We start from the raw sequence: 25211 nt of genomic DNA on the forward strand, positions 1-25211 counted from the left end.
CTTCCCCTCAGAGCTGCTCCAGCAGGGACCCCCCAGCCTGTGCTGGTGCCTGGGGTTGTTCTTTGTTGCTTTAACCTAAGTACAACATCCAAACACACTGAGAGAGCTGAACAATGCCAGGATTTAGGTGGGGTGTGACCAGTTTAGAACAGACAAACCAATGTCCCCAGAGCAAAGCAGGTGGCTGAGATCAAAAGAGAAAATTTCAAAACACCAAAGGAGTTAGAAATAATATGGAAAAAACCCCAGAGAGCTGGGAAGATGAAAAAACTGAAATCAAAGTTGCACCGGAACTCATTAGCTGGTTGTCTTCCAAATAAATCCTTCTCTTTAAGCATCTCCTTGATGCTTAATACCCAACAATCCCAAAGCATCAGCTTCTCCAACACAAATAAATTGGAGCTAAATGTGCTCAGTTTCATTGTTTAAAAAAAATAAATCAAGTATTACAACATCCATATTCTTAGTGGTGAAAAATCTGCTTGACTGCTGATCTTTTAAATTTACAAGAAAACAGTGTTATATCTATCACTGGGAACAATGAATTTTTACTCCTGCTTATGAAAAGCAGCCCAGTAATTCATGAGAAATCATGCTGAAGTGTTTGAAACATAACTGAGTAAAAATACCTGCTTGTCTTCAGGATTCTTTTTCAGAGGTTGAAGTGTAACTTCAATTCTTAAATTCACTTTTAAAAGGTAGAATAATTCCAGGTAAAGGTAAACTCTGACTTGATACTGAATTCCACCTTGTATCCACAGCTCCTTGAAAAGAATAAATGCTGTTTGTCTTCCAATCATTTGCCCAGGAGATGTGTTATGTGACACGTTTTCTGTACTAAATATTAGATAAACATTCTTTAGCTATGATGAATAACTGCTGTAGTCCCTTCACCATGCCCTGTGCAGGGAGTGCTTGGTACAGGACGCATCCTGGGTTTTAGCATCCATCTAGGATGGATTTCCAGGATATCTGAAATGCCCCTGGATATTTCTGAACGCTGAACAGGATGGGTCACTGTTTATCAGTGTGTGGCTGGGAGTGCTACAACAACAGGAGCTGTACTAGGGAACAGCAGGAGAACTCAAACTGTTCTCAAGGCTGATAAAGAGTTAAAAAACATTAAAGAAAGCAAGTAAAAATAAACTCAAACCCCAAAAACCAAAGACAAAAAAAGCAGCAGGAAACAAACTTTTCAACAAGGAAAATAATGCTTTTCCTAAGTGGATTTTAGAAATTCAGTTGATTTAGAAAAGGCAACAGAAAATATATCAAAAGGACCAGTGATAACCAGAAGGAACAGTGAGAAACGCTGAAGGTTGGTGACAAAATCAACCCACTTCCTAAAAGCAACACTCCAAAAGACCACGGTTTCCAAAGCACAAGTTATTTACCCTTGGCTTGTCTGTTGACTCTTTCTCCTGACACTTCACACATTTATTGCAAAATAAAGTCTCTTCTGAGAGTGTCATATTACACATTCACATTCAGGGAAATCACGCCCCCAGCACTTTTTGGTTTTGGTTTTTTTTTCCAAGCAGAACTCTCCCCATAAAACAGCAGAATAAGAACAATTCAAACAGCAGAGTAAATCTCCTTAAATCTTTGTCCTTAACTTGGGCAGACTAACCCAGATGAGCTTGGCTGCAGCTGGAAGTTTAAACCCAACCTTTCCAAAGGGAGCATTCCTGAATTCCAGTCCCTGCACACCTGGACTCGTGTCACCTGTGCCAGCAGAGCTCAACAAGCTTTTCTCAGAGGCATCCTCCTCCTCCTCTCCTGTGCCTGGGTGATTCCACGGTTTGTCTTTTCCGGGTTTTCTGCAGGCACACAAGCACAAGCAAGTCCTTCCCCTTTCGGTGGCAGCATCGAGTTGTGAGAGCATCCCGGCTGGGTGTTGAAACCATACCTCACATTTCCTAATCCGCCTTTCTATTTTTAACCAGAGTCATTTCCCCCACCTCCTTTGCCATGCAGACAGCTGCAGAAAGCAGCTGGAGACAACAGAGTGCTCCATCAGGGCAATTTTCCAGGCGAAAAACCATCCTCAGGCCAGAGGCAAGTGCACAAGGGGCAGCAGAGACACTCCCAAGGTGTGTTCCTTCTCCTTGTCCCTTGTGGCCACAACAGCTCTGACTGCACACAGAGTGTGGCAACCTGGTTGCCCAAGGGACCATGGCTCACCTAAACTGGCTGAGAACCCAGTCAGCACCTTTTGTCCCTAAAAACTCAAAGGAGAGAGGCTTAAGTGAGGATCCACAGTGTGGATCTGCTCCTGTGCTGGGCTGCCCCGGACAGGGAGGAGGGACCACCCTGCCCTCTGCAATCCAGTGCCACCACCTGATACAGCACTTGGGAGCACCTGCTGGGGTGTCCCCAGTACAGAGACCTCCTTCCACAAGCTCACACCTCCTGGGAAAAGGGCTGGAGTCACCTTCTCCTCCAGGTCTGGATATCTCCCCCCTCAGGCACTCAGTCTCAGGTGTAACCCAGACGCACAGCAACCCCTGAATTCTCTCCTCACATGGAAAGCAGCTTTAAAAAACTCAGCTTTAAAAAGCTAATGTGCAGCCAGGCTGTAAAGTTAACCAAGCAAAAAGGGCACTTTCCTGAGCAGCAGGAGCAGTTTGGAGCTCTCAGAGGCGGCTGGAAAGCCGGGCAGGCAGAGCACAGGCTGTGCAGGGCGCTGAGCCGTGCCGAATGGCACACAGCACTTTGGGCACGGGCTCTCACTGGAACTGAGCTCCAGGTTTCTGAGCTGTGCCCTCCAAGGAATTGTTTGGACCCCTTTCCTCCCCGGAGATGCCTGAAAATCCCCTTGTAGGACCAGGCAGACCTTTGGCAGAAGACAGCCAGGCTGAGAGCTTGGCACCTAAAACACACCCAGCTTAGGGGGGAAAGGCACAACTCCAACACTCAGGGAGCTTAGAGGAGTTTAGCTGGAAGTTCTGAGTCATGCTCTTGGACATGGGCAACTAGAATAGCTTAAGCCCTTCTTGAGCCCGTTTTCTTTTGTTCAGGCAAAAGCTGCAAACATCACAAATGAAGCTCCTCCTGCTGTTGTCCATGTGCTACAGATTTGCCATACTTTAGGTTACTCACACAAAACAGACTCGATGCCAACACGATCGATCAAAACGTAAAGCAAATGCAGACAGGACTGCACAGATTCTATGTATTAAATGCCTCAGAGAAACCCATCTCTTACATGGCTACAGAAACAAAAGTCATCTGAAACAGAAGTCTGGTGTGGAATTAAGTGCAGCAAGACCCACAGCAAATCTTCCCAGCTCAAACGGATTCGAATCACAGGATGCCAGGAAATGAAGCTGCTGAGCAAAACACACCATCAGCCATGAGCCCAAGTGAATTTACATTTCATTAATGAATGACAGTGCTTACAGGAAAGTAAATGCTGTGTTTCCCCTCTGCCTTAGCTGGAGCTGCTCTCTTAGGAAAAAGACCGCAGGGAGCAGGCCCTCTCCCCTCATTAATCCACTGGACTACAGCACTTTGTTAACAGGCACAGAAACCACGGCAGCAGCAAACACCCACACGTGAAACCAAGATCTGCAAGTAATTTCACTTCCTACCTTCTGGAAAACAGGAGTTTCAGGGGCAGGAAACCTCTTCAGCAGCTTTTACAAGCACTGGGCCCGTGGGTTAATGATTTACCTGACAGTACTGGAAGCAGATTAGCTTAGATAAGAGTGGTTTTGTTATGGTCTGTTTTCCTGCCTTTGTCTGCATAACCAAATCAACTGGCAAATGAAGGAGGCAGGGTATTACTTGACAGAGCAGGAAGAAATTCATGCTCCTCTAAGTTTGCTCACACCATCCTGCTTTAAAAAACCATTTTTTATATAGACACACATGCCCATCTGTACACACACAGCCCAAAAACCAACGCCTGGAGTAGCTGTTCTGTGTGTGTACACTTGTGTGCGCACATACACAAATATATGTATAAAAAATACACACAGATGAACTACTGCAGGCAGTTTGGTTTAGTTTCTTCCCCAGAAGTAAAAAAAACCCTTGACTCATCGCTCTAAATCTATTAGAAAGCTTCCAGATTAAAGCATTGAGTTCCAAAGAGGTTTAGGATGAGAAGAAAAGGCGGCTATGCCCGAAACGCACAAATAGGATCACAGCCCCTGGAAAGACTCCACAGCGGATCCCGGGCGCAGCTCACGGGTAAAGTTCTGTTCCCCTGCTGCAGCGCCTGCAGCTCTCCGAGAGGATTTCTGCGCTCTGCCTGTGACTCACGGGCTCTGCTCCACACCCAGGGCCAGCCTGCTGTACAGCCGCAGCACTCACGCTGTGGGGCAGCGGTGACACCGTGACACACACGGAGCACGCACGGGCACACGGCACTGCCCAGGCACAGCCTCTCTGCAGCCTCACAGAAAGCCTGAAACACCTTCTTGCTCTTGCTGTTTCATACAAACACTGCAACCGCCCTGGGGATACCTGGCAGCACTCAAGGGGGAGGTCAGGCGTGGGGAGAGCTGCCCGAGGTGGCAGAAGGGACAGCAGATTGTCCTTGGCTTTCAAGTCTGTGCAGGCAACACCGTTGCCACGCTGTGTAATTCTGGTTATCTCCCGCAGGTGTATTGCAAACAAACCTCCAAACCCAGAAACCACAGGGAGATTCCGTGCCCCAGCAGGAGATAAAGCTGCCTGATGGAAACACACCCCTGACACAATCTGGGGGACAAGCCAGGGGGACTCACGGGCACCTCACTGCTGTCCCACGTGCTGGCAGCCTGGCTGGCTTCTAGGAAAAAAGACCCCAAGCTAAACTAAAAGCTAAGATTAAAACCAAAAGCAGCAAACAAGAAAGTAAGCACAGGCTTAAGCGCCACTTCAAAAAAAGTCACCCGAGCAAAAAGACAACCAACTCCCCAGAGCTGTGCTGTCGATCTGACTGTATCCAAGTCCCTCTGTCGCTTCCCAAACGCAGCCCCCGGCCCACCAGCAGCAGCCAAACACGCCTTTGCTCTCAAACGGGACCATCCGGAGAGGAGAGCTACTCACTCCTGGAAATCAGGCGGCAGACAGCAGCAGGTAACACGGCTTTTCCCCTTCAGCTGCAGGCAGACGCGCCGCTCCCGGCAGCAGGACGGGGACACGGCGGCGGCGCGGCCACTCCCGGCCCCGCGTCTCCTTCGCCAGCCCCGACTTCCTTCGCCTTCAAAGTTGCCTTTCAACTTCCCCCGGGCTGGGCTTCGTCAGTGCTCCTTTCCCAGCCGCTCGCCAGCCCCGCGGGAAGCGCCTGCGGAGGGAAATCGGGAGAGGTGAGCGGAGAGATCCAGAGGGGATGGAGCGACCGCGCTCCCGCCGCTCCTTCCCCGGGCGCGCCCGTGCGTCAGCACCGGCAGAGGAGGGGACGGAGCGCCCGCGGCAGGAGGAACAGCGCGAGGAGGAGGAGGAGGAGGAGGCCGGGAGTGCCAGCCCGGCCGCGGGTGGTGCAACAGCTCCGGGCAGGGCTGTTCTGCCGGCAAACAGCGCCTAAAACACGGGGAAGTGGGTTTATCACCGAAGTTCAGTCTGTTCATTCCTACTGTACGCACGTAACGCTTTCATTTAAGTGTCGCTTTTGGAAGCTGAAAAAGTCACTGCAGGGAGGGAAGATTAATTTTTCCAATATACACGAGTACCAGATGTTAAGTCCTACCCTAAAAAGAAAAAAAAAACCTCCACCGAAAAGTCGTGTTCCACCACACTAACACAAAGCAAAACAACCAATTCCCCAAGTTTTCCATGAATTTTTTGGCTCCATCCCACTGCTGCCACCAGCAGCAGAGTCCCTGGCCGGGCAGCATCTCCCGTCCCCGAGGGCTGGCATCCAGCCTCTCTCCCGAAAGTCACAGCAAGGACTGGAAGCACACAGGACCTCCGGGCACACAGATCCAGCGGGACAGGCTGGTGAAAGCATCCCAGGTGAGACGGAGCAGAGGATGTCTGCTGGCCGCTGCCTTGGGACAGCAGGGAGCTGCTGTAATTCAGTACAAAACCACAACACAAAGCAGGCTGAGTCACATGTTGGGAAGACTGACGGGATGAGCAGTGCTGGCAGTGTTTTCCAGCAGAGCACGGACTCTCCCGAGTCTACTGGCTGCTGGATCCAACAGAGACACTGTCCAGGAGTGAAGTCAGAGGCGTAGGAAGCAAGCCTGCTTCCACTCCACAGATGAAATAATGTGGAAATTAAAAACTAGGCAGCGGCATTAACAAATAGCAGCATCAGGTTTTCTGAGCTCCATCCCGAGAGAGGGAGCCTGTTGCCAGGAATACCGAGGAATCTGCAGAGCCACATCGAAGAAGCACAGGGTGGAAAAAAGTATTTTCAGAAGCTGCACACAGAAATCCTTCCACACTCATCCTGTCATACAGAAAAAGAGTATTTTAAAGGAGTAGCTGCTTCGGGGTTTTTTAGTAGATCCATGCCCCTGGACACGGCCCAGCAGTGCTTGTTCCTAACACATGGAAACAGCCAAGTATCCAGTGGAACAATGTGCTCACCATCAGCTCCTCCACAAAGTTTAGACACCTAAAAATGGCCCATGGTCAAATTCAACTCAGCCCATTTTATTTAAAATCTGAGGAGTGACGGGAAGTGTGGATGAGCCACCAGAGAGCTCCTTTTTTTTTTTTTCTAGCAGTCTTTTAGTAACTGGGCTCTGTAATACTCGACAGATATCATCTGCCCAAGCTGGCCCTGCTTTCCAGGGGAGCTTCTGGAGTGAAACTGGTAACTGCTCAGTACCTAAAGATTTCTGAGACATTATTCAATCGGTACCAACCCTGTAAATCCCTCCCACTGAGAATATATATAAGGAACCTACAGCCTAATTAGAAGACAGGGCACAGGCCAAGGACTCCGTGTTATGCTGACAACACTCGTGTCTATTTCGGGCCCTCACACACCTCTCAGGGCAGCAGAAGTCACCTGGTGAGGCCAGAGACCAACTCAGTAACTCCCTCCTGACAAGAAATGGGTTCCTATCTGACAGAAATGCTCTTGTGTTACTCCAGCAGATCTTGGCAGTACTTTTCCCCCATGATCCAGGCCTGTGTGAGTTCAGTGACCTCAAGGCACATAACAAAGCCAGCTCTGTTCTCCCACGAGTCAGGTGGGGCCAGAAGGGAGAAGAGAAGACAGTTTGACGAGTATTACAGGTAATTAAAAGGGAGCTTTGGGAACACCTTTCCAACAGTGGTGCATTTAAATACTTCATGTGTCCAGACAGATACAACGTAACACCCTCTAAAGCCCCACACAAAAAGAAACACAATGAACTCTTCCACAGGACGTGCAAAGGAGGGGTATTTTTCTCCTACACAATCCAGCCAGGACATATTTAGCCTAAGGGCTGCGAGAGAGGACAGCCTGAGCTGATGACATAATTTTCTTTCTATAGGACTGAATATCTGGGAGTACTGCTCACAGTTCAGTGCCTGCTGCTGTTTCACCTCCATCCTGCTTCAACAGGAAGACTGACAAGGACCCAAAAAACGCCTGAAGAACAGAGATTGCCACAGAGATGTTGCTTCTTTCCCCACCAGAACATGAGCAGTGTGACACAAAAACTAGATTTGAGGTTGTCTGGTGGTACTGAGGAGAAAGAGCTGCTACCAAGCTCCAGTGCTGATGTGTCTTGATCATTCAAGCACCACGTGCATTTGGAATGTCCTTCCAAAGGCCTGGGGAAAGGCTTTCCTTGCCTTGAATCCAGCTTAAATCTGCCTAAATATAAAAAACAGTCAGATTACGTTGAGCCCCCTTTTCCCCCACCCATCAGAAAAGAATTATGTATTGGCAGATGAAATCCAGCACTGAAGGTGGGAACTAAACTCTAGTACAAGTAAGGAAAAAGCTAAGCTGCTCAGAACCCCAGGATCCCTGAGGCTGGAAAAGCCCTCCCAGCCCATCGAGTCCAAGCTGTGCCCCATGCCCACCTTGTCCCCAGCCCAGAGCACTGAGTGCCACCTCCAGCCCTTCCTTGGACACCTCCAGGCATGGGCACTCCAAAGCTCCCTGGGCAGCCCCTGCCAAGGCCTGAGCACCCTTTCCATGCAGAAATTCCTGCTGCTGTCCAAGCTGAGCCTCCCCTGGCCCAGCCTGAGGCCCTTTCCCCTTGTCCTGTCCCTGTTCCCTGGCAGCAGAGCCCGACCCCCCCGGCTGCCCCCTCCTGTCAGGGACTTGTGCAGAGCCACAAGGTCCCCCCTGAGCCTCCTTTGCTCCAGGCTCAGCCCCTTTCCCAGCTCCCTCAGCCGCTCCTGGGGCTCCAGCCCCTTCCCAGCTCCGTTCCCTGCCCTGGACACGCTCCAGCCCCTCCAGGGCTCTCTGGCCAGGAGGGCCCAGAACTGGACACAGCCCTGAGGTCCCTCAGCAGGGCCAGCACAGCACTGGGACTGTGTGCTGTGTTCATATGGCTTCACACGAGCAATATAGATCTATACATCCACCCCATGTATCCCAAAAGACCTTCAAAGCATTTTTTTTGGTCTGTCCGTTCAAGTAACCTGTCCTGGTCACTGGTGCATCAGAAAAAATGTGCTACAGGAGCATTATAAAGCTACTCTGACCTTTGTTTGCATAAAATCACTTAGAGAAGTAATGTGAAACTTTATTATTACACATGTAATAAAATAATAATTATTATTTCATCTGTGTTACAGCATTAACAGCCATTACAACGTCTTCTGTGCAAGGCTGTTAATGGCCAGTTGCTTTTGAAACTAAAAATATTTACATAATGGAGTTCTTATAGAAACTGAAAAACATGAAACAGCCGAGTTTAAAATCTCTAAAGTGCTATCAGAACAACTTCCAGAAGCGCCAGGCGAAGTGTTCAGGTGTGTTTGCTAACACAAGGGGAGCTTCCCGAGCACTGATGTGCTCATCGGTTCCAGCAATTAAGTTTCCCGGGAGGAATGCTGTGTCATGTAACGTGTGACTCACAAAGCAACGTCCACAGGAAACCACTCTTCTTCTGCCTCTCTCCCTATAAAAAGCTCAGCCTGCTTGCAAGTTGAACTGAGTTCCCTGAGCAGAATTCCTCCAGTTTCAGCATCATGTGCTCGAGCACATGTGCAAGAGCGAAGGTGTATTTTAAACCCTGGCAGCAAACCGGAATCCTCTGGAAAATCAGCTGGAAACTTGCCCTGCTCCTCGTTCAGCAGGGATCAGCTAAGAAACACCTCGTGTCGCTGTGTTTGGACACGTGGCTGGACTCTGCCCTCGCAGCAGTTTTACAGTCCGGGATGCTCTGGATCCCAGGCACTCCCAGCCCACTCCCATTCCCGGACACAGGGCTGCACCCTCTGGGACAGTTCTGAGGGATCACACACATTCCTTGTGCACACACTGGAACTGGAACCTCGAAAAGGGATGGCAGGAGCAGCAGTGGGATCCCAAACCCCTGGAGGTCCACCAGGATACAGGACCTCACGGCGAAGCGTCTTCACTCTGTGCCACTCGTCATCCAAGCAGCTCCTGGAGTTCTCATCTAATCTAAATGGATAAAATCCTCCCTCTGCTCATCATGTGTGCTTCCCTGGGCTGCAGGGTGTGCTGAGCCTTCTGTTCCTCCTGGTTCAAGGCCGTGGCTGACCTTTAGATCCTTAGAGAAACACATGGATCTTCCCAGGGGTGGCTCTGCAGAGCTGAACGCCCAGCACCTCTCCAGGCAAAACACTCTGGAATGGCAATTCCATCCAGGGCACGTGCAATCACATACCCAGGCCAAAGCAAGAGTTTAATACCACTGAGGTCTCTTTTGAGCCTGGAAGAGTGAAGGTTTCCATAAAAGAGAAAAACAGAAACAAGACACCCTTTTCAAACTCCCCCACTCAAGAATAAAGACCTTTTTCACAGGGCAGGGCATCATTCCCGCATGACTGCATCCCACATCCAGCTACAGCACTCCCAGCTTGGGAAATGCCACTCCTATTCCCCTGATCCACTTATTCTGCCCTCCCAGAAGTCTCATCACCCAGGTGTGTTAAAAACCTCTGCTTAAAAAAAGTCACCGCCTCAAAACTCCAGTTTGCTTCTATCTCTTCCAACCCCAAAATTGCAACCCAAAGGCTTCTATTACAGATTGTTTCCTCACCAAATCCTGTAATGGGACACAGACTGGTGTCCCACTGATTTTTCCATCAAAAGAGTTAATTCCTTTGCTGTTTGCCCCACACCTTGGGACAAGGCTGCTGGCTTTGTATACCAGCAGTTTGGCACTAACAGGTGCTCTGGCTTCTTTAAGACCTTAGAGACTTTGAGTAAAATAAACATTTCAAAACAACAAACCCCAACAAACCAAAAATAAACCCAGCCACAACCCCAAAACCAAAGCAAGAGCTAATACAGGATTATGTTTGCTGCTAGAGGTCAGCACCGGGGCTCCTGGGTGTGGAGGGGGCTTTTTCCTGTTAAAGATAAACCAACCTTGTCTCCGCATCCTGAGTGTTTGTTTGCACGCCACAGCCACAGTGAGCACAAAGCAGTGAGAAATCCACTCCTTGGGGCTCCTCAGCAGGAGGTTTATTTGTTGTCCCAAACACCTGCTGCTCCTGCCAGGAGCATCTCCCTCACAGCCAGGCACCAGACCCAGAGCCACAGACACCCCACTCAAAGAGTCTGAAGATAAAACACCAGTTATCAATTCATCCCGGCCTCCAGCTCCCCTTTTCTCCCTGTGGAGCTGGCAGTCAATACCCACAGGTTAAACGGCCCTGACATCCCCATCTATCCAATACCTTTCTCATTAATAAGCATGATGTGGATTAACACTCAAATATCCACTTCCTCTGCCCCAAGGGCAAAGGGAACAGGCGATAGGAGCGATAAGGAGCTGTTGGTGAGGGCTGCAGGGTGTTGTATTCCCAGTATCCTGTGTCGGGGCTTTACACACGGGCGAGCCGTGCAATTCCATCATTCCAACTCTCATCCTCCTCCTTGTGACTTCCCCGGCCACAAGTTCACCTGGGTTCTAACGATGACCTTAATCAAGAGCTGGAAAGAAGAAATTATGCTCAGGAAGCCAGAGCTATTAATCCCAAAGGCTTAAAGGGTTTACTGGGGAAGTGTGGTTATTTGTCACCTTATCCCATCCTCCAAAAAAGGGAACAGGCAGCAACGCCACCACAAGCAAAGGCTGCTTTTGGTGTCACTCAGATAAAATCTAACTGTACTTTTATCTCTACCAATGATCAAAGTGCAATAAAAACTTGGCCTGCTAGACCTTGTTTTTATAACCTTGACCTCCAGTCCAGTTTATACTTAAAAGATGTTCAAGCACAAGCTCAGTGTAAGCATGAAAAATAAAAGCCTGGTTCTTCCACCAGGACCATTAAAATTCTGCTTTCTGGCTCACATATCCCCTAAAAAAATCAGCATTCAATGAAATCCCAACTCATATTGCTCACAGGGACACTTTTCTACAAGCACCTGAATTATGTGTCTCTCACTACAATTCCAAGCAGGAACTTGAACAGGGGCCTGAAGGAACATCATCCTGCTCCCACCAAAGCCAAGCCTCAGCAGCTTTGACCACAAAAGGTATAAAATCATGGAATGGTTTGGATTGCAAGGGACTTTAGAGATCATCTCGCTCCACCCCTGCCATGGGCACGGACACCTTCCACTGTCCCAGGCTGCTCCAAAGCCCTGTCCAACCCCATCTTTGGACACCTCCAAGGATCCAGGGGCAGCCACAGCTCCTCTGGGCAACCTGCTCTGTCTGGGCTTCATCACACACTAATAAACTAAACTTGTATTTACAACACAAATATATTATGCTGTAGCATACACAGAGCAGCTGGATCAAGCCATGGCCAAACACCTTTCCCCTGGCATTCACCACACATATTTTGGCTGGCACTTACTATGCTGGCACCTGCATTTCTGTTCTTGACACCAGTCACAACACACAGATTACTTTTGTGGTTTCAAACCCCAACATGTCAAAAACCCCTCTCCAGGAGCACAGAAAAGGGGAGTCACTCTGCTTGATACCCACAGCAGAAGGACATGGAGCTGCTGCAGAGTCCAGAGGAGGCCACGGAGCTGCTCCCAGGGCTGGAGCTCCTCTGCTCTGGAGCCAGGCTGGGAGAGCTGGGGGTGCTCACCTAGAGAGGAGAAGGCTCCAGGGAGAGCTCAGAGCCCCTTGCAGGGCCTAAAGGGGCTCCAGGAGAGCTGGAGAGGGACTGGGGACAAGGCATGGAGGGACAGGACACAGGGAATGGCTTCCCAGTGCCAGAGGGCAGGGATGGATGGGAGATTGGGAAGGAATTGTTCCCTGGCAGGGTGGGCAGGCCCTGGCACAGGGTGCCCAGAGCAGCTGGGGCTGCCCCTGGATCCCTGGCAGTGCCCAAGGCCAGGCTGGACATTGGGGCTTGGAGCAGCCTGGGACAGTGGGAGGTGTCCCTGCCCATGGCAGGGGTGGCACTGGATGGGCTTTGAGGTCCCTTCCCACCCAAACCACTCTGTGATTCCGTGATTCTGTGATACCCTGCTGCCTCCTGGGTATGCTGTCTGGGTATTCCCAGTGGATCATCCAAGGTTATCACAGAGCTGATTCCATGGGATTTAAGTGGACACCCCCGTCCCTCCCATGCTCTCAATCAAAGAAACCCCTGTTACTTTTTAAGGTCCTGTAACTGCTCCCCCATGTTGACCTTACTTGGGTACCACTGTGCTGCACCCACAATTTCCTCAAGCAAGAATAGCTCCGTTTCTTCCCCATCCACACCAAAGAGCTCCAATCCAGAACATTTCCATGGAACTTCCACTGTCTGTTGTGTTTCCTAAAAATCACTGTCAGAGGTTTTACCCCTGCAATTACAGGTCACAAAAATGCAGTTTGGTTAGGAGTTAAAAATATCCAATAGGGAGTAAAACGGTGAAAGTAAATACTTAAACTTTCTAGAGAGGTAGACTTGTTTTCTTGGCTGTTTATTTATGCTGGACTGTTATGTTTGCTCAGGGATTGGCGCCTCTGCAAAAAACCAGGGCTCAAACATGCTCAGCTTCATACTGAGCACTTCAAAACCTTCAAGTGCTGCTTTCTGTGTCTTCTACAGCTCACAAGCAGCAAAAAGTAGCAAATGCAGCTTCAGACGTCAGAAAACCAGCCTTAACCAAAAGTAAATGCCCTTATTTTGCAAACTACCCTAGAAACACAATACAGGCTATTCAGTTTACACCTTTACAAAACTATCATCCAAATTTCTTATTTCAGATTCAGACCGAGTACAATAAAAATAGAAAGGCTTGGGGAGTTTCAGAGCCAGGGCTCTGAAGGGCTTAGAAAGCTACAGATGAGCTGAAATTCAGTTTTACTGTAATGAAATCACTTCCACAGAGCAATCACAGTATTTGGGGAGTAGGGGGAGAAGGAAAAGCCCCTGTGCATCGCCTGATGAGGAGGGACAGCAATCCCTGAGCTGTGATGCTGTGCATGCAAGCAGCTGATGAGACCAGTCTTGCTGGGTTATTAAAGAGCCATTGTCCTCAGCCTGGAGGCTTTCAGCAACTCATTTCACAGCTCCTCTCTAAAAACCACCCCAGAGTTTCACGCCTCCACCCCCCAGAATAAGTTCACGGGTTTTTTTGGGGGGGGTGTTTGTCACTGGATTAGTCAAACAGAAAAAGGCCTTTACCTTCCCAGGCTTCCCGTCCTTCCCAGGTGATCATTTCCTATGACTCTTCAGGCCTCCCTTCTCCCCAGGAGCAGAAGAAAGGAATGCTTTCTCCTGCAGGTTTGCTTTCGGTTTGGCTCAGACGGAGAGATTTCTTCCAAAGCAAACACTCCTGCAACGTCACCGCGGATATAAATAGGCAGAGGAGAAGGAGGGAGAAGCACAGCCCTTCTGGAGAGACTGGGTACATTAGGGAACACGCAGCTAGGGGAGAATATCAGACAGAAATGAAGCTTTTCTTTTCCTAAAGCTACACGCACAGCCTCGACTCGGACACCACAGCCGGGCTGAATGATCCAAGAGAAATATGGCATCCATCCACTAAGAGGGAGGCTCTCCCATATCCCGGGGTTTTGCCAGGAGCTGTGCTGCTTCTGCTGCCATCCTGGCAGCTCTCACACACGGCTGCACATCCCAATAAACGCCAGGAAAGCCACCTGCACCCACACGCCAAGGTGGGCACGCAGGCACAGAAGGGCCTGCAGGGCTGCAGGGCCATTGTCCAGAGAAGCTGGGGCTGCCCCTGGATCCCTGGCAGTGCCCAAGGCCAGGCTGGACACTGGGGCTTGGAGCAGCCTGGGATAGTGGGAGGTGTCCCTACCCATGGGAGTGGATCTCATCCTCACAGACAGGCAAGAACTGGTCAGGGATGCGAAGGTCTGGGCACCTCTGGCTGCACTGACCATGGAGCTCAGAACCCTCCAAAGAAGGAGCTGAGGGAAAAAGCTGCATCACAGCCCTGGACTTGAGGAGAAGAGACTTTGGCATTGTTTTCAGGGGTGTGCCTGAAGAATCCCATGGGCTTGGAGAGAAAAGGGACCCAAAAGCTGGTTGATAAAAAGGATCACCTCCTCCAGACTGAAGGACAGCCCATCCCAACAAAAGGCTGATCAAGCTGAGGGGCAGGAGGCCTCCATGGAGGAACACGGAGCACCTGCTCAGAGCCAAGCACAAAGCGCAGGGCAGGGGCAGGTGATCCAGGAGGAATCTGGGAACACTGATGGTGCAGGGATGGGGCTAAGAGAGCCAAAACACACCTGGAATTGAGTCTGACAAGGGATGTGAAGGGTGCGAGCGAGGCCAGCCTTCGGGAACTGCAGGTCCCTGAGGCCCCAGGGGAAATCCAGACAAGGAGGACTTTTCCTTAGTAGAAGAGGATCACGTATGGGGACGGTAGGCTGGACACACTTCGTCCCATGGGACCAGATGGGATGGACTCACAAGTGCTGAGGGAGCTGGCTGCTGTCACTGTGAGGCCACACTTGATGAACTTTGGAAACCATTTCCAGTCACTGGAAAGACCAGAGGGGTGATCAGGAGTAGTCAGCATGGATTCATGAAGGGAAAAATCCTGCTTCACCAGCCTGACCTCCTCCTGGGATGAAACAATCTTGGTAGATGGAAGGAGTGCAGAGGATGTTGTCTGTCTTGGCTTTGGCAAGACTTTCAACTCTGGCTCTCCCCACACCCTCAGATGAGCTGGCAAAGTATGGAGCAGCCAGGAGGGCAGGGAGGTGGGTAGAAAACTGGCCAAATGGCCAGGCCCAGCGGGTAGTAGTCAGTGGCAGAAAGTCCAGTCGGAGGACAGACACTTCCCAGGGGTTGATATGAGAGCCAAAATCATTTAACCTCTTTGTTGAAGCCCTGGAGGATGCACAGAGTGTGCCCTCAGCACTTTGCTGGTGACACAAACCAGGGGGAATGGCCAGTACACCAGAGGGTCTCACTGCCACCTGGATGAACTCGGACAGGCTGGAGCAAGGGGCGGGCAGGAGCCTCACGGTGTTCTAATAAAGCAAAGGCAGAGTCCTTCTTCCACCTGGGGGAGAGGGACCCCAGGAGCCAGCACAGGCTGGGAGCTGATGGACTGGGAACAGCTCTGCAAGCAGAACCTGCGCCTCTGGATGACAACAAGCTCCCAGGAGCCAGCAAAGAAGGCCACCAGCCTCCTGGGCTGCATCACAAGAGGAACCCTTCCACTCTCCTGAGCACTGGTGACACCACTCCTGAAGTGCCAGGTCCAGTTCTGCACTCCCCGGTGGGAAAGAGACACGGACACACCAGAGAGAGTCTGGCAAATGGCCCTGGACAAGCAGCTCTGGGTGACCCCTGTGTGACAAGGTGACTTTCCAGAGGTCCCTGCCAAGCTCAGCCAGGCTGTGATCCTGGGGTCCTTCTGCCAGTTCACTCTCACACCCTGGATATCACTTATGATACCCACAGGAATTCCAAAGCAGCACCTGGGCCCTGTCTAGGGCGCAGTCCCACAGTGTCACAGCGCTGACAGGTCACACCCAGCTCAGCAGGAACAACTGACACGTGCCCTCTCTCACTCCTGAGGTCGAGATTCAGCTCCCAGCCCTTGCTAACTCGCCCTGGCTGTGGTTTGACTCCAGTTCTGCTTTCTCAATGTGACACAGGGGTCAGAGACAGGCAATGTGAACCGACCAGCCAGGAGGTGTTTCATCACCCACATTCCATAAAGCTCCCCCACAGTCTCCATCTCCCTTGAGCTTTGCTGTCCTTTTGCCTTTTTTTTTTTTTCTCAAACATCACCTTTGGGATGAATGCTTTAAAAAAGCCCTCAGCCCCACAAATGCTCTGTTACACCTTTAAAAACCAGAGGATGGTTATCCTCTCCTATAACAAAGCAAGAAGAGTCAGACATGGATATCATTTAGGTTTACAAGCTAAAATCTTCATTAACTCAGCGGATAACTACTTCTTGCTGGTGTAAAATAACAGAAACACTAAAGTTTTTTATTTTAAGACCAAGAGATAAATGGAAGTTGCAATTTCTTTAAATCTCCAACATTCCTCGTTCCCACAGCTGGAGGTTGTCCAGCAAAAAGAGGTCAAGTTCAAGTCATCAGCAACAGAGGGAAGCACAAAAGTGATCCAATCTGTCAGTATTTCCCCCTAAAAAGGAGGGACAGGGAAAACTGCAAAATTCAGGTCTGTGTCCAAAAGCTCCTGATAAAACATGTTTCTGTGTAACTGTCAGCGCATTTGCCTTGCCTGGTTCTCAGTTTAGCACACCTCCTCCTCCTTCTCCTCTCTTTGCAAATACACTGAGCACACTGGGGGCTGAGCAGGCACAGGGAGAGCCCAGCTGGGCTCTGCTGTGGTGGCAGCTGGCACAGCTGGGGCCAGGGCACTCGAGGTCTCTTCACACAGCAAAAAAAGGGCACCACTACAGTTCTAACCTGACTCCCTGCAAGCGTTGATTCACAGGGATTTAAGGCCATCCATGGTCCTGGCTTCTTGCCATGGGTGTTTTCCCAATGTCAGCCTGGTGTCACCAAGTGAGGATGACAAGGTGACAAGGGACTGCTGGGGTCAGCTGGCCCAATCCCTGCCCCAGGCAGGTGCATTTTCTGCAGGATCTCTTGCTCTAAGCCATACCACGTTCCATCCTGGAGCTTGGGAAGGGGTTTAGGGACTGTTCCACTTGTAGCTACCAAGCTGGATTTTAGTGTAACGCAAAAAGGTGGGCAGGGAAGTGTCTGAGAGCAGCCCTGGAGAAGGACCTGGGGGTGCTGTGGGTGAGAGTTGGGACCCAGAACCCCCCGTGCCCTGGGCTGAGCCCCCAGCGTGGGCAGCAGGGGAGGGGGGGATTCTGCCCCTGTGCTCAGGTGAGAGCCCACCTGGAATTCTGTGCACAGTTCTGGTGCCTCCAACACAAGAAGGACATGGAACTGTTGGAGCAGGTCCAGAGGAGGCCATGGAGTTGCTGAGGGGACTGGAGCACCTCCCCTCTGGAGCCAGACTGGGAGAGCTGGGGCTGCTCAGCCGGGAGAGGAGAAGGTTGTGTGGAGAGCTCACAGCTCCTTCCAGGGTCTGAAGGGATACAGGGAAACTGGAGAGGGACCCTGCAGCAGGAACCGGAGGGACAGGACACAGGGAATGGCTTCCCAGTGCCAGAGTGGAAATTCAGGTTCCATATACAGAAGAAACTCTACCCTGGGAGGGTGGGCAGGCCCTGGCACAGGGTGCCCAGAGCAGCTGGGGCTGCCCCTGGATCCCTGGCAGTGCCCAAGGCCAGGTTGGACATTGGGGCTTGGAGCAGCCTGGGACAGTGGAAGGTGTCCCTGCCCCTGGCAGAGGGTGGGAACTGGATGAGCTTTAAGGTCCTTTCCAACCCCAGCTGTTCTGGGACTCCCTGAGTAGGTGCACAAAGAGGCAGCCCCAAACCAACAGACATTCCCTGCAGAGATCTGCACAGGGGCTCAGATTCTCAGCTCACAGTTTTGTCTTTAGAATTCCTGCAGCTGTGAGCACAAAGATTAGAGCAGCATCTCCACACATCAAAGCAGCTCCTCCTGGGGAGGCTGAGCACTTGCCTTACGCTTGCAGCACTCTCAGCACACAACAAACCCATTCATATGGGACTTTTCTCCTGGGCAGCAGAAGTTACTGTTTCATACTGAACTAAACCCCACAAAGCAGAACCAGCTGAACACAGAAAGGACTGCAGAATCCTCTCTGGACTCGCAAGGGAAAAGAAAGGCTGCTAATTACAGCCCAGCTCAGCTCCTCACTGCCAGCAAAGCACCACCAGCCCTGTCTCCGTGTTACCCTGCTGGAGGAGGGTGGCTCCTCTACGAGAGTCACAGCTGGAAGGTGCCAGCACGGTGTACCTGGCATTGAGGCCCAGAACAAATCAAACAAACGGGGAAGCAGGGATGCTGCACGTCCAGCACTCTGCTGTGAGATCCAGCCCAAGGAGCCTGGGATGCTGCTGCAGAACAAGGAAGAGTTGGCTCGAGTTTCAGGGAACTGGAGAAATAAAAACACAGGCGCACACACACACAAAGAGAAATAATTCTATATGGAAATAGCATATCAGTCCAGAGGCAGCCAGGGCTCCATCCTGCCCCAAAGCAGCAGATCTGCAGCCTGGCTATCACCTGAGGCAGCTACAACCTGGCACCCAAGATGAATTTTCGGAGTGGTCCTGAATCAAAAAAGCAGGAACTGAGGCACAGGGAACATCCCTACACCCACACTGAGGGTGTGAATGAAGACCAGCTATAAAACCAGCACAGGACAGCCAGGGTTCTCACAACAGACTCACCCAGCAGGAACCCCAAAAGAATTTAGGATCGTTCATCTGGTGACAAAAGGAACAGGGTTCCTTCCCCAAATACACCGTGTAACAGGACAGGGTGACAGAGACAGACACAGCAGCTCTCTCCTGCCTAAGAAAGGCTGCAGGACTTTGTGTGATCACTGTGTTACAAATTCAGGAAGATTTTGGCACAAAAGACCTGCATTAGTCATTAAATGCTTGCAATACCAAGATATTCCCCCTCTAAGTCACTGCCCTTGCTTAGCTGCTCTTCCTGTTATGAATGTGACTCTTTGTTAATACAGCGAAAGACTGGTTTTGCTACACCACTAAATAAAGGAAAATTCAAGCTTCCACACCCATCATGCAGCTCTAAAATAAAACAGGAAAAAACTCACTCTGTCTCCAGCATCCCAAAATGGACCAGGCTTTCCAGGGCTTTCAGTGCTAAATGAAAGCTGACCGTAGAAAATTCCCTTGTAAATGTTTATTATTCTAATTTTAACCTCTGAACATTTTTAGGGCCAAAAAAGAACCCAAAACAAACCAAGATCAAAACCCAAGAGAGCAAATAATCCACACAAGGATTCTCTCCAGCCTGTGCTGGTTCAAAAGTCATTCTGAGATTTGGGGGTGAGGGGATATTTTTATTTTTAAACCTCTGTTTAACTTCTTGTACGGGAAGCATGAAATCCCACCACGATGCGGGATGAAAACAAACCTCTTAGAAAGGAAGGGACATGGATTCCCATGGGAAACAACACTGCCCAATACAAGTACCTCCCCAGTACCCACTGGGCAGCAGAAACCCCTTTTTAATTGGCCTTCTCACAGTGAAAGGAACTCAAGGACCACAGGAATACCTCGTGCCAATGCACTCTGTGTAAGCACTTCCCCAGGCTCTGTTGGATCCTGCGGAGCTCTTTCATCCATCCACACTCTCCAGAAGTGTTCACAACACTTCTCTCAAGCCTTAATTGCGCCTTTATGCATCCAAACCAGACCTGTTATCGCGGTTCCACAATAATTTTCGTGCCCAGATTCCCTTCTTTGGCTTCTACCAAGGTGGGGAACAGACCAGGAAATCCTTGTGGCCAAGAGTCAGAGCAGCAGCTCAGGCCAGACTGTGCAGTTCCTGCCACCTGCAGATGACCATCACAGTGGCACAGGGACCACAACTAGCCCAAAACCTCGGGGCAGAGGCACAAATGCAGATCTCCAGGACAGCAGCTGCATTCTTCTTTATTCTCCTACCCACAAAGGTAATCCCTCAGGTGAAACCAGACACCCTGCAGAGAGTTTTGGAGAGTTACTAAGAGAAGAAAAAACAAACAACCAAACAACAAAAGCCAAAATTGGCCAGTCCCTGGGGCGAGCAGCTGCCTGCAGAGATAAACTTCACTTGCAGACAGCATCGTGCTGGTGCCGAAAGGCCTTCCCCAGTTATTCTGACCTTTATTCCTTGGCCAGCCTGGTCCAAAAAAAGCAGTGAGCAGCAGTATTCCCATGTCTCACAATTCTGGCACTCTTGGCTGTATCATAGCCTACAGTCCTCTTCCAGATTATCATCACTCCAAGTAACAAATCCATCATTTAGCTATTTAGCTTCCCTGTCCACCCCACAAGCTCACCGCACTCTGACAGGACTCCCATAAGCTGGACAATGCATCTTCTGTGGTCAGCGGCCTTTCAGTTCATCTGCTGATTGTTTTGTTCCACCTGCCATGGGACCTGGCATTTCCTTGTCAAATAAAAGCTGAATTCCCCTAGTCCAAGTCTATTCCAGGGTGCACACGAAGGCAAAGTGGAGCCCAGAGATGCCCCTGCCCTTGGCCTACAGCTCGGAAAAGACACTGTTCTCTGGGGATATCAGCCCTCCTGCCTCTCCAAAGATATCCTCTGGAGACCTCACTTGGTATCTGTGCTCCCCATAACCCTTGTCCTCCCTCTGGGTCAGAGCTGCAGTTTGATTACTGAGATCGCAGTTGGGCTTTGTTTGGAGGGTTCTCGCCCCCCTTGTTTTTTTTAATCCATAAACCTACACACCCACAGCTCCAAACATAAGAAGCCACAGCAGAAAAAGGCCTCCAACACAGCAAAAAAAAAAAAAAAAACCCAAAAAAAAAAAACCCCCAAAAACAAAAAAAAAAAAAAAAAAAACCCAAAAAAACCAAACCCTTAAGCACATCATCAATACAAAAGCAGTTTCAAACAGAAATTCAAAGCCTCAACAATACCAATCAAGTGCAATAATGAAATCTTTAAATGAGCCCAGGTCCATAGACATGACACCAGTGAAGTGACCTGTGTGACAAGTTACAGCTGTTTGTTGGGGGAAAAAGTGTCACACCCTGCTCACAACGCTTCAGTTCTTCCCTTTCATTTCAAATCCCTGGATTAATTGAGCTGCCCACATACCGCAGTTCTCTCCCATCTCCAGCTTTTCTGTCCCGGCAACCTCCGTCCCAGACAACAGGTCTAAGACTTCAGCAGTGTCACAGTAGCATGTTGCACATGGTAACATAGAGGAAATAGCTTCTTGTTAACCATTCCAAGAATCAGCTGGAAAAGGCCGTTGCAGGCAGCTTATGAAACACGGATAACAAGAGCAGCAGGGAATCCTGGAGGTGAAAGGCACCAGCCAGCCAGGCTTTTGTTGGGAAAAGGCAGAAACTTGACAGCAAGGCAGCACAAAGTTTTAAAATCTTATCTAAATGAAGGTAGGCATCCAATTATCTCCTTATTAAATATTCCACACTTACAGTGGTTACAATTGCAAATCTCTGGTTACAGGGTAACCATCCTCTGACACCCACCCAAACTGCAGAACCATGCAGAATGCTTTGCGTTGGAAGGGACCTTGACCACCACCTTCCAACCCCCTGCCATGCAGGCAATCGGTAACTAAAAGACAGGCCAAGGACTTTTCCTAAGCGATTTATGCTTAAATCATCACAGACTGTGCAGAAGATGCAGGGGAAAAAAATTAAAAGTATGACTTAATAGAGTCTTGCTGCTTCCTGCTGCACACAGGCTTGTTTTTTTTCCTGCAGTTACAGAAGAGGGATTTTTTTCCAGCACCACTTTCAGCTGCCACAAGCAGGCTATTGTTTGGATTTACCCGGGCAGCAGCACTCCCCATGCAAGCCCAGGGCAGCACGATGGACTGCCTGGAACTGAAACGGAACAGAAAGGGAATTCAGTCCCGTTAGGACGAGAACAGAGATTTGTACTAAATACCTGCTTGGAGCAAAGCCAGAGGAAGCACATCAGAGGAGTCCTGGGACACTTCCCAACATCCAGGTGCCCGCAGGGACGTTGTGCGTCAGGTGACAGCTCAGCAGCCTGTTCCCAGCACCCATCACCCAGCCCAAATCCAGGCAGCCCCAAACTGCTCAGGCTACATCTCCTGCCTCCTCCCCCGCACACCTCGGCATCCTCTCCCATTCAAGAAGTGATTCCCCAGCCCTTGGACACACCAGGATGAGTCATCTCGGTGCACTGGTGCCTTCACTCTGAAAACTCCTGCTCGTCCCTGGGCGAGGGACCGAAATGCTGTGAGCTCACTTGTAGCTGTGGCAACAGCAAATGCAAATCCTGCCACGCTGAAAAACTTCACCGCAGACTCCTCCAGTACACGGGCACTACGTGTGAGCAAAACTGATTTTTTTTCTTCCTCTCTGAGGATAAATTTGGTTTGTGAAAGCTCTGCCCTAAAGCAAAAATCCAAGCGGCAGGGCAGAGCTAAAGCAGACACACAGAGTTAAAGCTTCAGCACACACAGGAAACGGGCACGTAAGAGTTTGCAAACAGGATGCAAGAACAGGTTTGGGGTCTTTCACTGCAGGCTCTACTCACTGTCTATACCTGGTGAGGAGCTACTCCATTTGTAGCCTCGAGTTTTAGGCTGAGCGAGTCATACCACGGCTGGTTTAATACCATAAAGTCACAGTGGATATAGAGGAGAAAATATAGAGGAGAAACAAACATAGAGGAGAAAGTGGGTCTCCCTGGGAGGGTGGGCAGGCCCTGGCACAGGGTGCCCAGAGAAGCTGTGGCTGCCCCTGGATCCCTGGCAGTGCCCAAGGCCAGGCTGGACATTGGGGCTTGGAGCAGCCTGGGACAGTGGAAGGTGTCCCTGCCCATGGCAGGGGTGGAATGAGATGGGCTTTAAGGCCCCTTCCAGCCCAAGCCATTTTATGATTCTATGAGTAAATGATCCATTTTTCAAAAAATAATCAGAATTCTAAAAAATATCAACGTATCTGAATGCAAGCCATGAGCTTTTCTTGGGGGATAAGTAGGATATTTCTAACGAAAATGCAGGCAGTAACTGCATATAGCAACCAGAGGTTAAAAACAACTGATGGGGTGGTGAAGAAAGAGGGGGGGGAAAAAGCAAGCCTCACCTAACAAGTTTCCAGCAGCAAAACCTGTGTGAACCTCAAGACCTCAAGACAAATTTAGCTTTGGTGAGAATTGTACCTCCGCTCGCGGGGTATCTACTTGTGGTTTGCAGAAACTTCTCGGACGAGCTTCAATACCCTGAATGGCAAACTAAGAGTGAACTCCCACCAATGCTTCCTGCGTGTTGAGAAGTTTGGGTGGGGAACTCGGAGATTTCTGGGCTTGGTGGGGGCTGGTGTTGGTTTGGAGCGGGGGTTGCTGCCTTGTGCTTTGTTGTGCTCTTTGGTTCCCTTTCAAAGGGCAATCTGGGTTACCGAGGTCAAACGGTTTTCAGGAGTGCAAACCCTGGCAACCTCAGCTTCACCCGTGTGTGAGCGGAGCACATCTAATCCCACAGGCGGGTTGTTCTATCTGGGAGCAAAGCAAACGAGCTAAAAACGAAGGAAAGGGAGAGTTACCATGGGATACCGGGATGCGTCACTTCTCTTGGCTCTCCTGGCGCCACGTGACGCCTCAGCCACCAGTGAAGAACTCAGCAGATGGGATAGGGAAAAAAAATGTAAAAAGGTCCCTAGATCATAGCAAAGTTTAGGCTTTAAAATCTACTGCTTATGGCTACAGAAATAGAGGCAACAATATTTACCCATAAACCAAGCTATCTGTCTATAAATCTATTGCCACTGAGCAGTAAATACACGCTTTCCCTTCCAGCAGTCGTCACCATCTACACTTTCCAGTTCCCTACTGTAAATTTAGTCCAAGCACATGCAGAAATACTGTCCTTGCCATCTCAGAGAGAACTAACACTTGCCTTTCAGAGAAGGCAAAGCAGGTCAGTAGTTTCCATCTCGCTCATAAAGAGAGAAGCAGCCACTTGACAGCAACAGACACGAGCACTCGAAGTTCAAGAGAGATCAGAAGAGGGATAAATCATTTGGAATTTACTCTCCAAGTTATCACACAGGTCACCAAACCCATGCCTTGGGCTGGAGCTCACTGAACCAAGAGTCTCTTTCCGTTTTCAAGGTCTGGCTGTTGAGCATGTGCGTGCAGCATGTCACTGACCCCACACGTGCTCACTCACACTTGAGCTTCCACCCCACTCAGACCAGGATCAATTCTTAAACATCTCCTGCTCCAAGTCTTCCTTCTCTGCACAAAATCCTAGAGTAGTCCAATGTTTGAGGATTTCTCCCCTCCTTTTACAGCAGTCAGTTTCTTTCTAGCAGATCAGAACAGCTCTGATTCAAAGGACATTATTCCAACTCCATCCTCCTCCACCTCCCAAAGCCTCCTAACACCCACACACTGCTGAACGTCAAAATCTCCAGGGAAATTCAGTCCTTCCATATGGCAGCCAAGCAAACCCCCCCAGTGTAGTAAAAAGCGCCATGCAGCGTAAGGAACCTTTGCCCTCCCTGGGTGAAGGTGCACTCCCAGCATTCCAGCTCTACCCAAACATTGTGTCAGGCTGGAAATCGAGTGTGCAGGGAAATGCTGGGGCCCATCTGTCTGCAGCACACCAGGGTAACCTGATCATCACCCCAGCACCAGCTGGCACACTGCCACCCCAACCCACCCGGCTCCCAGCACGCTCCAGACTGCAGAATTGTGGGAAAGGAACACAGCCCAATCAGCCATGACAACTGCTGCTGTCATCTGCTCCTAAACACCAGCTTTTTATCACCTGAATTACTTGCTATTCCTTGCCTGTTTCCCATTACCTACCAAAAGTCGGAAATAGCATGGAAGCCAAGAAATCCCACATTTCATCTGCTACTCCAGGTTGTAGCCCCTGTGTTACACAGCTACACAACAGCTGGGTGTTATTTAGGACCTGCTTACAGACAAAAGTTCCATGTCTCTACACAAAGTTTAACACAGTGTTACCTTCTTCAACAAGGGAAATGCAGGTCCTGCACCCGGGCAGGAACAGCCCCAGGCACCAGCACAGGCTGGGGGGTCCCTGCTGGAGCAGCTCTGAGGGGAAGGACCTGGGGGACACCGAGCTGTCCCTGAGCCT

General features: G+C 50.1%; 1 protein-coding gene across 3 annotated transcripts in view; it reads right to left on the reverse strand.

The window, feature by feature from the left end:
• Positions 1–25211, reverse strand: part of SGMS1 (sphingomyelin synthase 1) — a 66749-nt gene that overhangs the window by 29778 nt on the left and 11760 nt on the right. The window contains exons 1-2 of one of the 3 annotated variants that reach the window (XM_042021920.1): positions 22022–22227; positions 5041–5278 (exon numbers count right to left, since the gene is read on the reverse strand). The gene's annotated coding sequence lies outside the window, so the exon portion shown is untranslated. Of the gene's footprint in view, positions 1–5040; positions 5279–5899; positions 5919–22021; positions 22228–25211 lie in introns of those variants that run through there. The other 2 variants (XM_042021930.1, XM_042021909.1) reach the window with 2 other exon arrangements.

The sequence above is a fragment of the Corvus kubaryi genome, unplaced genomic scaffold (genome assembly GCF_017639235.1).
Source record: "Corvus kubaryi isolate FWS band 111438036 unplaced genomic scaffold, C.kubaryi_AGA036_p1.0 126, whole genome shotgun sequence".
NCBI classification, from domain to species: Eukaryota; Metazoa; Chordata; class Aves; order Passeriformes; family Corvidae; genus Corvus; species Corvus kubaryi.